Source organism: Salvelinus fontinalis, chromosome 23 (genome assembly GCF_029448725.1).
Source record: "Salvelinus fontinalis isolate EN_2023a chromosome 23, ASM2944872v1, whole genome shotgun sequence".
In the NCBI taxonomy this organism is placed as follows: Eukaryota; Metazoa; Chordata; class Actinopteri; order Salmoniformes; family Salmonidae; genus Salvelinus; species Salvelinus fontinalis.
Genome location: NC_074687.1, coordinates 3,582,944 through 3,596,347, shown reverse-complemented (window position 1 = coordinate 3,596,347; position 13,404 = coordinate 3,582,944). Strand labels below are relative to the sequence as shown.

General features: G+C 40.9%; 1 protein-coding gene across 1 annotated transcript in view; it reads left to right on the top strand.

Moving 5' to 3' along the window:
* The first annotated feature begins 639 nt into the window (after window positions 1-639).
* Window positions 640-13,404, top strand: part of nck2a (NCK adaptor protein 2a) — a 57,009-nt gene continuing 44,244 nt past the window's right edge. Inside the window, exon 1 of the mRNA XM_055877629.1 lies at window positions 640-870. The gene's annotated coding sequence lies outside the window, so the exon portion shown is untranslated. The remainder of the gene's footprint in view (window positions 871-13,404) is intronic.

Below are 13,404 nucleotides of genomic sequence, written 5' to 3'. Positions count from 1 at the left end.
CTATCTGGCTGGCTACTGTTTGTAATGATTTGTCTTGTGGGCTATGTTCTCATAATTGTAATGTATGCTTTCGCCGTAAAGCATTTTTAAAATCTGACATCGTGGTTGGATTCACAAGAAGTTAATCTTTAAACCTATGTAAAATATGTTTTGTTTTCTGAATTTTTATAATGAGTATTTCTGTATTTGAATTTGGCGCCCAGCAGTTTCACTGGCTGTTGAAGTGGTGGGACGCAACCGTCTCACGTGCCCAAGAGAAGTTAACACCTGTTAATTGAAATGCATTCCTGTTAATTTAAATGCATTCCAGGTGACTACCTCATGAAGATGGTTGAGAGAATGCCAAGAGTGTACAAAGCTGTCATCAAGGCAAAGGGTGGCTATTTGAAATAAATAAAATATATTTGGTTTGTTTAACACTTTTTTGGTTACTACATGGTCCCATATGTGTTATTTCATAGTTTTGATGTCTTTACTATTATTCTACAATTAAGAAAATAATAAAAATACAGAAAACCCTGGAATGAGTAGTTGTGTCCAAAATGTTGACTGGTACTGTATATAAATACATATAAAATGTATTTTATATATTTAAAGACACAAGTTTTAAGTATCCCATCTAGCCATGAACGCAACACCCCCCGCAAGCCTGCCTTGGCAGCGGTGACGTCACTAGGTCGAGTGAATTGAGGTGGAGGCAGCTACGTGAAAGGAATTGTTTTGAGAAACCAAAGAAAGTACGTGAATTAATTTTGTTGCGCTTTTGCTTACGACTCGACTGGTTTGTGGAAACGGTTTATTTTTGTTCTTGTTCGAGTGTGTGTGCTTCGTCAGTCCCCGGTGCCCGTTCTCGTTGGAGTGAACACAAAGGTAAGGAAAAAATTAACTGAGCGTAAAGTTGGTGTGGTCGCCCCGGGTGATGTTTGTGGAGAGAACTATAGCCTATAGTCGCCGTATTTTCTTTTCACAAATGTAGCATTGCGAACCATGACAAGTCAGTGGTTATAAACATTATACACAGAAGCCTATTTAGCGTTTGGTGCAAGGCCTAGACGTGGACACTATTCATGAACCATTTTGTCAGAACACTAAACTAAACGTCACTTTCTGATTCTTTCTTTCGGTCACTGTGTCGTCGTGTCCACACACTGGCGGTACAGTTGTTAGGCTATATGTGCGTTTTTACAGGATTATTTAAATATGGTTAACGGGAATGCTTTTTTTTGTCTTTTTACATGAAATAATGCACTTATTCTTAGAAGTAGGCTAGAATATGCTAGTAGAGTATATCGTGTAAATTAACATTCGACTCATTCATTTGTATCTCTTGTATTTCAACTGTTTGAAACCAATTATTGTCTGGTTTGTACTGTAGGAGGTTTTCTTTTAAGAGTTCCTCTTACTTTCAGTTTTGTCTATTTGTGGTTTTCAGGTTTCATCAATTGGAGAACTGCTAAATGCTATCCCGTAGCCAATAACCTTTTCCCACAATTGGTTTACAATCCAATCAAAACCTAGATTCCCGCACACATCTCATATTCGTTGGTATGAACATTTTGCTTCAACAGCTTCGCTTAGACAATTAAACAATCTTCGTAGCAAACCTTTATCACACACTGAGGAAAATTATATTTTGTTGCCAGAAAAAAAGGAACTTCACATTGTAGGCTACGAGAGCCGACAGGGATTCCATACAGTAGTAACCTGTTTTGCAGTCTGGAAGAATGGTTAATGAACTTCTTTCAAACACAGTCCAGACAAAAGAGCAATGACAGAAACAACTAAAGAAGTATAATTTATAATCCACCACTCTTTTGTCTACTAGGCTACTGTTTAGAGACCATCATTTAGCCCAAGGCTGACATCTATGCAAATGTGCGCACTCACACCACCACCCCACAGCACCCGTATGTTATTCCATCAGGCTTTCAGAGGTGTGAAGTGGTTCCATCGAGAGATACTGTACTTTACACTCAGGCATTAATCCCATTTTTTACCGGTGCTGCAAATGTCACATAAATGCCAGAACTAACACATTTATCTCCATGCTGTGGACAGTAATATGAAAAACGTTCCACTGATTAACAGACTCATAAGGACATTTAGCTTATCAGTTTTCTTGTCCTTATCAGATCAGTTTTATGTGACGCAGATGAAGGTTCTGTATCTGGGACAGTCAGCGGGACAGGTGTAGTTTTGGGCCGCACCTAGCACATACACCCCTTTGAGAGGTAGGTCACCATGGCAACCCCGTTTTTACGGGACATGGTTGGCTGCGGTTGTTGCAATGACAGGTATGTAAATGCAGGTTCTGGCATTCTCTGTAGGCTTGTTAAAGGTCCAATGCAGCTGTTTTTACCTCAATATCAAATAATTTCTGGGTAACAATTATGTACCTTACTGTCATTGATTTCAAATAAAATGCACTGGGAGAAAACGGTCAATATTAGGTGATAGCTATATTTATCCGGATACGCATGTCCTTCATTTCATATGGACCTTGGATATTCTCCGTAATGGGACAGTTTCTACATGCATCCAATCCGGACCTTAGAAATTTCCCTGCTACGTTATGAGTCCGGGAGATATCTGGGATGAGCTCTCTTCAAGACATGCCCCTGATGCGTGTGCACCCACTTACATATTGGTAGAATATTTTGATATCGCAAAAGGGTATGTGTCAACATGCTGACATATCTAAGCCTTTATACTTAGGCATGAACGAATCCACTTTCAGAAATGTATAATATCTGTAGTCATTATCTGATCATTCATGGATCCATATATAACATTTTTAACTGATTTCAATAGTTATCCTTACATGATCTTCAAATGTCTGCTCAAATAGACTAAATCTGACTCATGATCAGTGTCCAGCCTCCCAATTATTTAACCTTTATTTAACCTTTTATTTAACCTTTATTTAACCTGGAAAAGCCCACTGAGACCCAGAGTCTCTCTTTCAAGGGAGACCTGGCCAAGAAGGCAGAAACAATCAATACATTACATCATTAAAACATACAACACAACATGATCCAGACTAAAAAAGCATTTACACTCCTCTGTAAGTCTATCAATATTTGTAATTCATTCAGTGGCACTAACATATCTAGATGAAGCATAGATTGTAGACTATTCCATGCCTCTGATGCACAAGAAGAGAAGGTAGTCTTGCCTAATACTGTGAATGTCCTGGGGACTTTAAGTAGCAACCACCTAGCAGACCGGGTATGGTAACTGCTGGTGGTGAAGGAGACCAGACTACAGAGGTAGAGAGGGAGTTTACCCAAAGGGCCTTGTAGATGAACACATACAAATGTATCTTTCTGCGCATATAAAGTGAGGTCCAACCAACCATTCGGTACAAGGTGCAATGCTGGGTGAGTGACTTGGCATTTGTAATAAAGTGCAAGGATGCATGATAAACAGAGTCCAGTCTCTGTAAGACGGAGGAGGTTGCATGCATATACAACAAGTCACCATAATCAATTACAGAGAGAAAAGTGGCCTGAACAAACTTATTTCTAGCCATAAGCGGGAAGCAAGCCTTATTACGAAAATAAAAATCCAATTTCAATTTAAGCTTTGTCTCAAGATTATCCACATGAACTTTAAAGGACAACTTGTCATCCAACCAAATACCTAGGTATTTGTAGGATAACACTTTTTCAATGGATAAGCCACCATATGTGACAATGCTAACGTTCTCTGGCAGAGTTGTAGCTCTGGTAAAGGTCATGCATTTAGACCATAAAGCGAGGCCTGCAGTGACTGAAAAGCAGCCTGGAGCTCTTCAACAGCCTGAACCAGAGAAGGAGCACATTAATATATGACTGTATCATCTGCATATAGATGGAACTTTGCTGGTTGCATCCCATTTCCCAAATCATTAATACAAATTGTGAACACAGGAGCTAAAATGGAAACCTGGGGCACACCTCTATTAATCTCTAGAAAGCTAGACTTGTGATTGTCAGTATATACACATTGTGTTCTGTCAGAAAGATGGTTTCTAAACCAATTTACTGCCCCTTCACTGAGACCAATGTTTCTGAGTCTAGCTAGCAACAATTAATGGTCAACTGAATCAAAGACCTTTGATAAATCCACAAACAGAGCAGCACAATGGTGCTTTTTATCAAGTGCATTAATGATGTAATTTGCCAATGCCGTAGCTGCAGTTGTGGTGCTGTGCCTCGATCTAAAGCCAGACTGAACCCCGCTCAGTGTGTTCTTTTCAATTAACTTTTTTAACTGTGAGTTCACTAGGGATTCATAGACTTTGGCCAGGATAGGGAGTTCACTACAGATTCATAGACTTTGGCCAGGATAGGGAGTTTGGAGATAGGACAATAGTAATTAGCATCCAAGGGATCTCCACCCTTTAGCAGTGGGAGGACATAAGCTGATTTCCAAATGCTGGGTATGGAATTGGTCGAGATTCATGTTGAAAATGTGAGCCACAGGTTCAGTAATAATACCAGCTGCTATCTTTAAGAGGTAGGGGGTCCAGGTTGTCTGGACCTGTAGACTTTTGAATGTCTATTGCCTTTTAGTGCTTTATAGACCTCAGTATAAGAAACAGGCTCAAGGTTAAAATGGTTCACATGAGGGACTATATCATAGTCAACTAACAGAGCTTGCATTAGAGTCCTGGGCCCCGCCATTATCAAAAACTGAACCAGCAGGTATGAAGTGCTTGTTTAAAACCCCTACAATATGGTCTTTATCCTTCACTTCATTAGAATCCATCATTAAATGGTCAGGAAGGCCAGAGGATACATTAGAACCTGACACTGATTGGATTAGCTTCCAGAACTTGGTAGGGTTGTTTAGGTTCTATGACTGCATTTAAATAGTCATCTGATTTGAACTTCCTGATCAATCCTGTGCATTTGTTTCTTAGCACTCTGAAGGAGGCCCAGTCAACAGGAGCATTTGTATGTCTAACTTGAGCCCAAGAGATATTTCTTTCTAATTCATTCTGCCAAGTTATCTGAAAACCAGGGATTGTCTGGTCTGTGCGGTGCAGACACTAGAGAAGAAAACACATGATCGAGAGGAATAGGAAGCAGTTGCTTCGCAAGCCTGATAATAAATGATCTAAGTGATTTATATTTGTTATTAAGCAGTCACAGAAGTATGCCTTATTTTGAGATACAAAAATAGTGGTTTTGTCAGACAGCATAGGCAGCAACTCTGTAGAGATGAGGCGATGACTCTGTAGAGATGAGGCGATGACTCTGTAGAGATGAGGCGATGACTCTGTAGAGATGAGGCGATGACTCTGTAGAGATGAGGCGATGACTCTGTAGAGATGAGGCGATGACTCTGTAGAGATGAGGCGATGACTCTGTAGAGATGAGGCGATGACTCTGTAGAGATGAGGCGATGACTCTGTAGAGATGAGGCGATGACTCTGTAGAGATGAGGCGATGACTCTGTAGAGATGAGGCGATGACTCTGTAGAGATGAGGCGATGAGGCGATGACTCTGTAGAGATGAGGCGATGACTTGGAATGAAATAAAGATATCAGCAATGTGAATAACGGATGGTTAATTAGTCATAAGCGATAATAGTCACTATCATCATATGACTTTTATTCAGTGTTACAGCATTCAACCCAAACAATGCATAGTGCATTTAATGTAAACAAATATATATATTTTTTAAATAATCGGACCGAAACAACAGAACTGACCTCAAAAAGCACTAATCGTTCAGCACTATTTAGTGCTGATAGTAGAAATCCGTAGTCTGTTAGCTAGAGTGAAAATGTAGCCTATCCCAGAATGGTTTTTCTATGGCTGACTCAACCGTCCAAGAAAGGTTGATGCAACGGTCTTAAACTCAATCACATCAGGTCTGATTTAAAGTCTGTCCAGTCACTTGGAAACTAAAGACATGTCATCTATGCATAGCCACTTTCACTCTACCTAAATGTACATTAGAGTTCGATCGATTTATGATTTTTCAATGCCGATTATTGGAGGACCAAAAAAAGCCGATGCCGATTTAAAATAATAATAATACATTTTTATTATAAAAAAAAAAAAAAAAAAAAAAAGAAATATATATATATATATATATATATATATATATATATATATATATATATATATATACATAAAAAAAAATAGGTATGTGTGTAATAATGACAATTACAACAATACTGAAGGAACAATGAACACTTATTTTAACTTAATACATAAATAAAATCAATTTAGTCTCAAATAAATTATGAAACATGTGCAATAATGCATGTGCAATAATGCATAAACAGTGTTTGAGAAGAAATAAAAGTGCAGTATTGTGCCATGTAAAAAATATGACGTTTAAGTTCCTTGCTCAGAACATGAAAACATATGAAAGCTGGTGCTTCCTTTTAACATGAGTCTTCAATATTCCCAGTTAAGAAGTTTTAGGTTGTCGCTATAGGCATTATGACGTGTCGACTATTTCTCTCTATACCATTTGTATTTCATATACCTTTTGACTTGGATGTTTTTATAGGCACTTTGGTATTGCCAGCCTAATCTCGGGAGTTGATAGGCTTGAACTCATAAACAGCGCTGTGTCTCAAGCATTGCTGGCAAACGCAGTAAAGTGCTGTTTGAATTAATGCTTACGATCCTGCTGCTGCCTACCACCACTCAGTCAGTCTGCTCTATCAAATCATAGACTTAATTGTAAAATAATAAACACACAGAAATACGAGCCTTTGGTCATTTATAATGGTAAAATCTGGAAACTATATTTTTGAAAACAAAACGTTTATTCCTTCAGTGAAATAAGGAACCGTTACGTATTTTATAGAACGGGTGGCAACCCTAAGTCTAAATATTGATGTTACATTGCACAACTTTCAATGTTATGTCATAATTATGTAAAGTTCTGGCAAATGAATTAGTCTGTGTTAGGAAGAAATGGTCATCACACAGTTCGCAACGAGCCAGGCGGCCCAAATTGCTGCATATACCCTGACTCTGCTTGCCCTGAACGCAAGAGAATTGACAATTTCTCTAGTTAATATTGACTGCTAACATACATTTCTTTTAACTAAGTATGTAGGTTTAAAAATATATATTTCCGTGTATTGATTTTAAGAAAGGCATTGATGTTTATGGTTAGGTACATTTGTGCAACGATTCTGCTTTTTTCGCGAATGTGCTTTTGTTAAATCATCACCCGTTTGGCGAAGTTGAAGTAGGCTGTGATTCGATGATAAATTAACATGCACCGCATTGAATATATGCAACGCAGGACAAGCTAGTTAACTACACATGGTTGACGATATTACTAGGTTAACTAGTGATTATGTTAAGATAGTTTTTTTTATAAGATAAGTTTAATGCTAGGTAGCAACTTACCGTGGCTCCTTGCAGCCGCAGGTCCCTTTGATGCTGCACTCGCGTAACAGGTGGTCAGCCTGCCACGCAGTCTTCTCGTGGATTGCAATGTAATTGGCCATAATCGGCGTCCAAAAAGGCCGATTACCGATTTTTTTTATGAGAACTTGAAATCGGCCATAATTAATCGGCCATGTCAATTAATCGGTTGACCTCTAATGTACATACTACCTCAAATAACCGGTGCACCCGCACAATGAGACTGTACTGAACCCCCCTGTATATATTGTTACTTGCTACTGTTATCTCTTATTCTTATCCATATTTTTTGAAACTGCACTGTTGGTTAGGGGAGCGTAAGTAAGCATTTCACTGTAAGGTGCATGTGACCTAATACAATTTGATTTGATTTTAAACCTGCTTTGTAATATCACACCAACTATGGGACGGTGTTCTGTCTTAAATAGCTGTAGAACTAAATGCTCTGGCTATGTCTGTGACATAGGCTACCACCATCCTACTCTTCCCTAAGATAGAATTAGTTGTGTACACACTTCAGTACCAATCTCCTTCATTACCAGTCTCTGATTTTAAACAAAAGAGCTGTATGAAGCTCCAGGGTAAATCCATTTGCTGTTTGTTTGTAGACCGGGTGTATTAACCACCGTGTGAGACAATCAACTATTTGTCCGTTGAAGACGCAGACTCTTTCAGGCGCCTACACGTCCCCAAACCTCTAGTGCAAGGGGTTTCAACTACTGGAATCTTGCATTTTTAACAACTGTATTTAAAAAAAAACATTTAGTCAATTTGGGGACTTGTTGGTAGGTACTTCTAAATGTAGGCAACATGCAATGGTGAGGAAACTCGTAATTTTCCGTCTGTGCTGTTCAGTTGGTAGCATACGTTTTCTCAAGCATGAATACTTCTCCAGGTTCCGTGTTTGATCTCTTCTCAGTATTTCAGATATAAATCTAACAGTTCCTCTCTCTTCATATCCGTGTTTCATATATCTCTACATAAGTTTCTCTGTCTTGATCTCAGTGTTTCAGATCTCTATATATTTCTCTCTCTCTCCATATCCATGTTTCAGATCTCTATATATTTCTCTCTCTCTCCATATCTATGTTTCAGATCTCTATATATTTCTCTCTCTCTCCATATCCATGTTTCAGATCTCTATATATTTCTCTCTCTCTCCATATCCATCTTTCAGATTTCTATATATTTCTCTCTCTCTCCATATCGGTGTTTCAGATATATCTAACAGTTTCTCTCTCCATATCAGTGTTTCAGATCTTTATATATGTTTCTCTCTTTCTCCATCTGTTTCAGATCTGTATATCTATAACAGTTTCTTGTTCTCTCTGTCTCTTTGGAACACTGACCTAAATAGACTTGAATGTCTCTCTAAAAAGACTATAATTATAGTGTTCAAGACTTGGTGGAGCCTTGCAAGCCCATAGCCCATCCCTTGATATTTAGTGGTTTCTCATTCCACTCAAACATATTGTTTTATCATATGTTATACGTTTGACAATTTTCTGACTGGCCATCTGTAGAAATAGGAAATAGAACATGTGTAATCATCCACATTTATAGCTAGGCTACACAATAAATTGTGACTTCCACTGTGACGTGTAAAGCTGACCCAGAATCACCAAGACGTCATCATTCCTCATCTGTTTTGCTTGTTAGAGAAAAGAAGCCATGTTGTAAAACCACCCATTCACAACACCACTGGTTTGGTAGCACAGTAGCTGGTCCTAAACCACAGCACCACTGGTTTGGTAGCACAGTAGCTGGTCCTAAACCACAACACCACTGGTTTGGTAGCACAGTAGCTGGTCCTAAACCACAACACCACTGGTTTGGTAGCACAGTAGCTGGTCCTAAACCACAACACCACTGGTTTGGTAGCACAGTAGCTGGTCCTAAACCACAACACCACTGGTTTGGTAGCACAGTAGCTGGTCCTAAACCACAACACCACTGGTTTGGTAGCACAGTAGCTGGTCCTAAACTACAACACCACTGGTTTGGTAGCACAGTAGCTGGTCCTAAACCACAACACCACTGGTTTGGTAGCACAGTAGCTGGTCCTAAACCACAACACCACTGGTTTGGTAGCACAGTAGCTCGTCCTAAACCACAACACCACTGGTTTGGTAGCACAGTAGCTGGTCCTAAACCACAGCACCACTGGTTTGGTAGCACAGTAGCTGGTCCTAAACCACAACACCACTGGTTTGATAGCACAGTAGCTCGTCCTAAACCACAACACCACTGGTTTGGTAGCACAGTAGCTGGTCCTAAACCACAACACCACTGGTTTGGTAGCACAGTAGCTGGTCCTAAACCACAACACCACTGGTTTGGTAGCACAGTAGCTGGTCCTAAACCACAACACCACTGGTTTGGTAGCACAGTAGCTGGTCCTAAACCACAACACCACTGGTTTGGTAGCACAGTAGCTGGTCCTAAACCACAACACCACTGGTTTGGTAGCACAGTAGCTGGTCCTAAACCACAACACCACTGGTTTGGTAGCACAGTAGCTCGTCCTAAACTCTCTGTGATCTTTTTCCTACTGCAAAATGTTCATCTGCCCAATAGAGGACTAGATGGACACAGACCCAGATGGTTGGAGATGTATTATGTAATGAGGGATGGGAGGTCCAAAGTTTAGCTCATTGTTATTCTCCCTCTAATCATGTTGTAATTGGGAACAGGGCAGCCGTTAATCGTGGCAGCAGTTACAGGGTAAATCCATTTGAATTCAATCACTTTTTGACGGCACCCCTTTTCGATTTGAACAAAACCTTCCATACGTATTTGCCTGTTGTAGAAGTGCTCAGAAAGTGACTTTTTTTGGACCTGAATACCAAAACATTCAATAGATAAAGGTGCTCAAAGGGGACCTATTTAGCATAACGCACCATACCATGAGACTTTCATGTCTTCATCACTGGAAATTATAAACAGTTGAGATTGATATAATTTTAAAAGCGTACAAACAGGGTTGTCAAACAATAAAAAATAAAAGTTAATAGAAAAAAAAGAAACAAATTGTTTTATCTTAAACATTTACATTTTTACATTTAAGTCATTTAGCAGACGCTCTTATCCAGAGCGACTTACAAATTGAAAAGTTCATACATATTCATCCTGGTCCCCCCGTGGGGAATGAACCCACAACCCTGGCGTTGCAAGCGCCATGCTCTACCAACTGAGCCACACGGGACCAAACGTCAATGCATATGTTGTACCGTAGACACTATTTTACATCATCTGAGGTGTGACCGCCATTGGTTGAGACAACTTTCTCTTGAATACAGGGTGGGTGTCATGTTTTGGCTGGTAAGTGCTAAAATGGGAATAAAACTGACATTTAAAATGGTACCACAAAGATGGTTGGAGGTTCACACATCAGAGAATGTTGACTTGAATGTGAATCTGTTTTAAATGATACTGTCAATGCTCCGTAGGAAATCGTATCGATGAGAATAGACATGAGCGTTTCTTTCTGTATGCCATATATATCTGCATACACATTGCAATCCTACTTATAACAAAGTGAGAGCAAATGTTGAAGAGATGTATGTCATTATAGGCACACAGTACATGATCATCAGAAACGTCCTTTCCAGCTTGGCGCTCTAAGTTAAGAGTTATCCGACATGGACAGTCCAAGGAGACTTTGTCCTCTGACTGAACCTTCTATTTCTGCCCTCTCTCATCAGTGATTGTTTTACAGCCTTTTCTTTCTCCATTTCATTACACAGTGTACCAGCTCTCCCACTTTTCTTCACTCACTCTCTTTTCTCCTTCTCACTCATTTTAAGCTGTTTATCTCACTTCTGTCTCAACGCTCCCACTCCGATCCTCCCTTCCCTCTCTCTCAGGTCCTCACTCCGCTTGCATCCAACAACTGAACCAACAGTCTGTCAGCTCAGCTCCAATGGACTTGTGTCACCACTGGGCAACCAGCCTAATCCTGTTCTGGGCTGCAGATACGGACAGAGAGGGGGACAGATAGAGGGGAGGGGGAGATGACACTAGTATGTCTCTTTCATGGCCCATCCACTCCCTGTCCACAAGCCCTGACCCCAATCCCATATGGTTCCGTAAAGCCCTTAAAACAGGCCCTTTAAAATACCCAGCTTTCCCCTGGATGCTGGGGGAGATGGAGGACGTGGGAAAGAGAAGGGAGTGTGTTTCAGTGACTCCCATCCAATCAGTTAACTCGGTTCATCAATGAAAACATAAAATACAGCTCCAGTGTATAGCTTTAGAGACACTCCACAGGGCTGGGACCAAGGGGGACTGGGACCAAGGGGGGCTGGGACCAGGGGGTAGGATTTCTGTTGGGACTATGAGTTCACACCACTGCCACTCTTTCTCCCCTTCCTCACCTCACCCTCTTCCCCCAGACAGACAAAAGAACCCTCAGAAGTGCTCGTTAAAGAGTAATTAAGGGTGGATGGCACTCCCACGCCATCTCCCAGTCTGCATGGCTGGCTTCAAATTACCCTGGTGAAAATTGGCACTTTGGGGCGAGGGGTGAAACCCAACACCCCCCTGAGTGAGAGAACGAGAGCGGTACAGACCTCAGTTCATGACCTCGTCTGAAACAAAAACACACATCTGACAGAAGCAGTTCGGTAATGTCACTGCATCAAGGTTTGGATTCCCTTAGCTTGCTATCTGGTCACTGGAAATAGTGGGTGGTGGGATTCTCTGTGTGTGTGTTTGCCTGCTGCCCTAGGTGTAGCCTGTATGTGAGTTGAAAATTAAATCCAAAGGCATCATTTAATTCCCTACTACTTGTGCACTCTCGCTGACAACTCATTGACACTTCCGTTTTGTGAAAGTTGTCAAAGTTCCTGTCAACTTGGGGTACCAGTGTAACGCCCCAGGAGGCGGCAGGCGCAGCAGTCATATGTTAGTGCAAGATTAAAGCAGCCAGTCACAGAGAGCAGGCGTGTTGCCAGCAGTAGCATGAAGCCGTGATTCCCTCTCTGCCTCCTGGCTTCAGTCATGTTCAGATAACAACCCAGATCGCCAGGGTGTTCTGAGGAGAGGTTAAACCCTCATGGCGCTGGACTGCCATTGTGGAGAGAGGGGGATGGGAGAGAGAAGTAGGTTTGGGCGGTATCTAGATTGTCATACCGGGATATACGGTAATACCGGCTCTGAATACAAGGGGGGATTATCTTCAAACCCCAGTGACTCTATGTAATCCGAAAGTTAGCAATGCTAACAAGCACATGTAAATCACATATAGAATGCTAATGAGTGCATTGTGAACATTTTATACAGTTTCTGACCTAAACTATTTGCAGGACAGACATACCAACTCATAAAGTTATACAAGTAAAGAAAATGCTACTCAGTTTGCTGTACACACTAAACAAATATTAGACAGCAAGACTCTTGATCCAGGAGGGTCTTCTCTGATGTTACCAAGAGAAGATTGATTTTGGAAGAAGTTAACCACATAGCTAGATGGCTAACTAGCTACTTAATTAGCAAATCAAATGCACACTTGCAAAGCACAAAAACCTATGGCGTACTTCAGATGGCGTACTTCAGATGGCGTACACAGGCAGTTAGAAAAGCAAAGGCTTGCTTTTTCAAACAGAAATTTGCACCCCGTAGCACAAACTCCAAAAAGTACTGGGACACTGTAAAGTCCATGGAGAATAAGAGCACCTCTTTCAGCTGCCCACTGCACTGAGGCTAGGAAACACTTTCACCACCGATACATCCACAATAATAATTGACCATTTCAATAAGCATTTTTCTACGGCTGGCCATGCTTTCCACCTGGCTACCCCTACCCCGGTCAACAGTGCTGCACCCCCCACAGCAACTTGCCCAAGCCTCCCCCATTTCTCCTTCACCCAAATCCATATAGCCAATGTTCTGAAAGAGCTGCAAAATCTGGACCCCTACAAATCAGCCGGGCTAGACAATCTGGACCCTCTCTTTCTAAAATGATCCGCCTCAATTGTTGCAACCCCTATTACTAGCCTGTTCAACCTTTCGTAT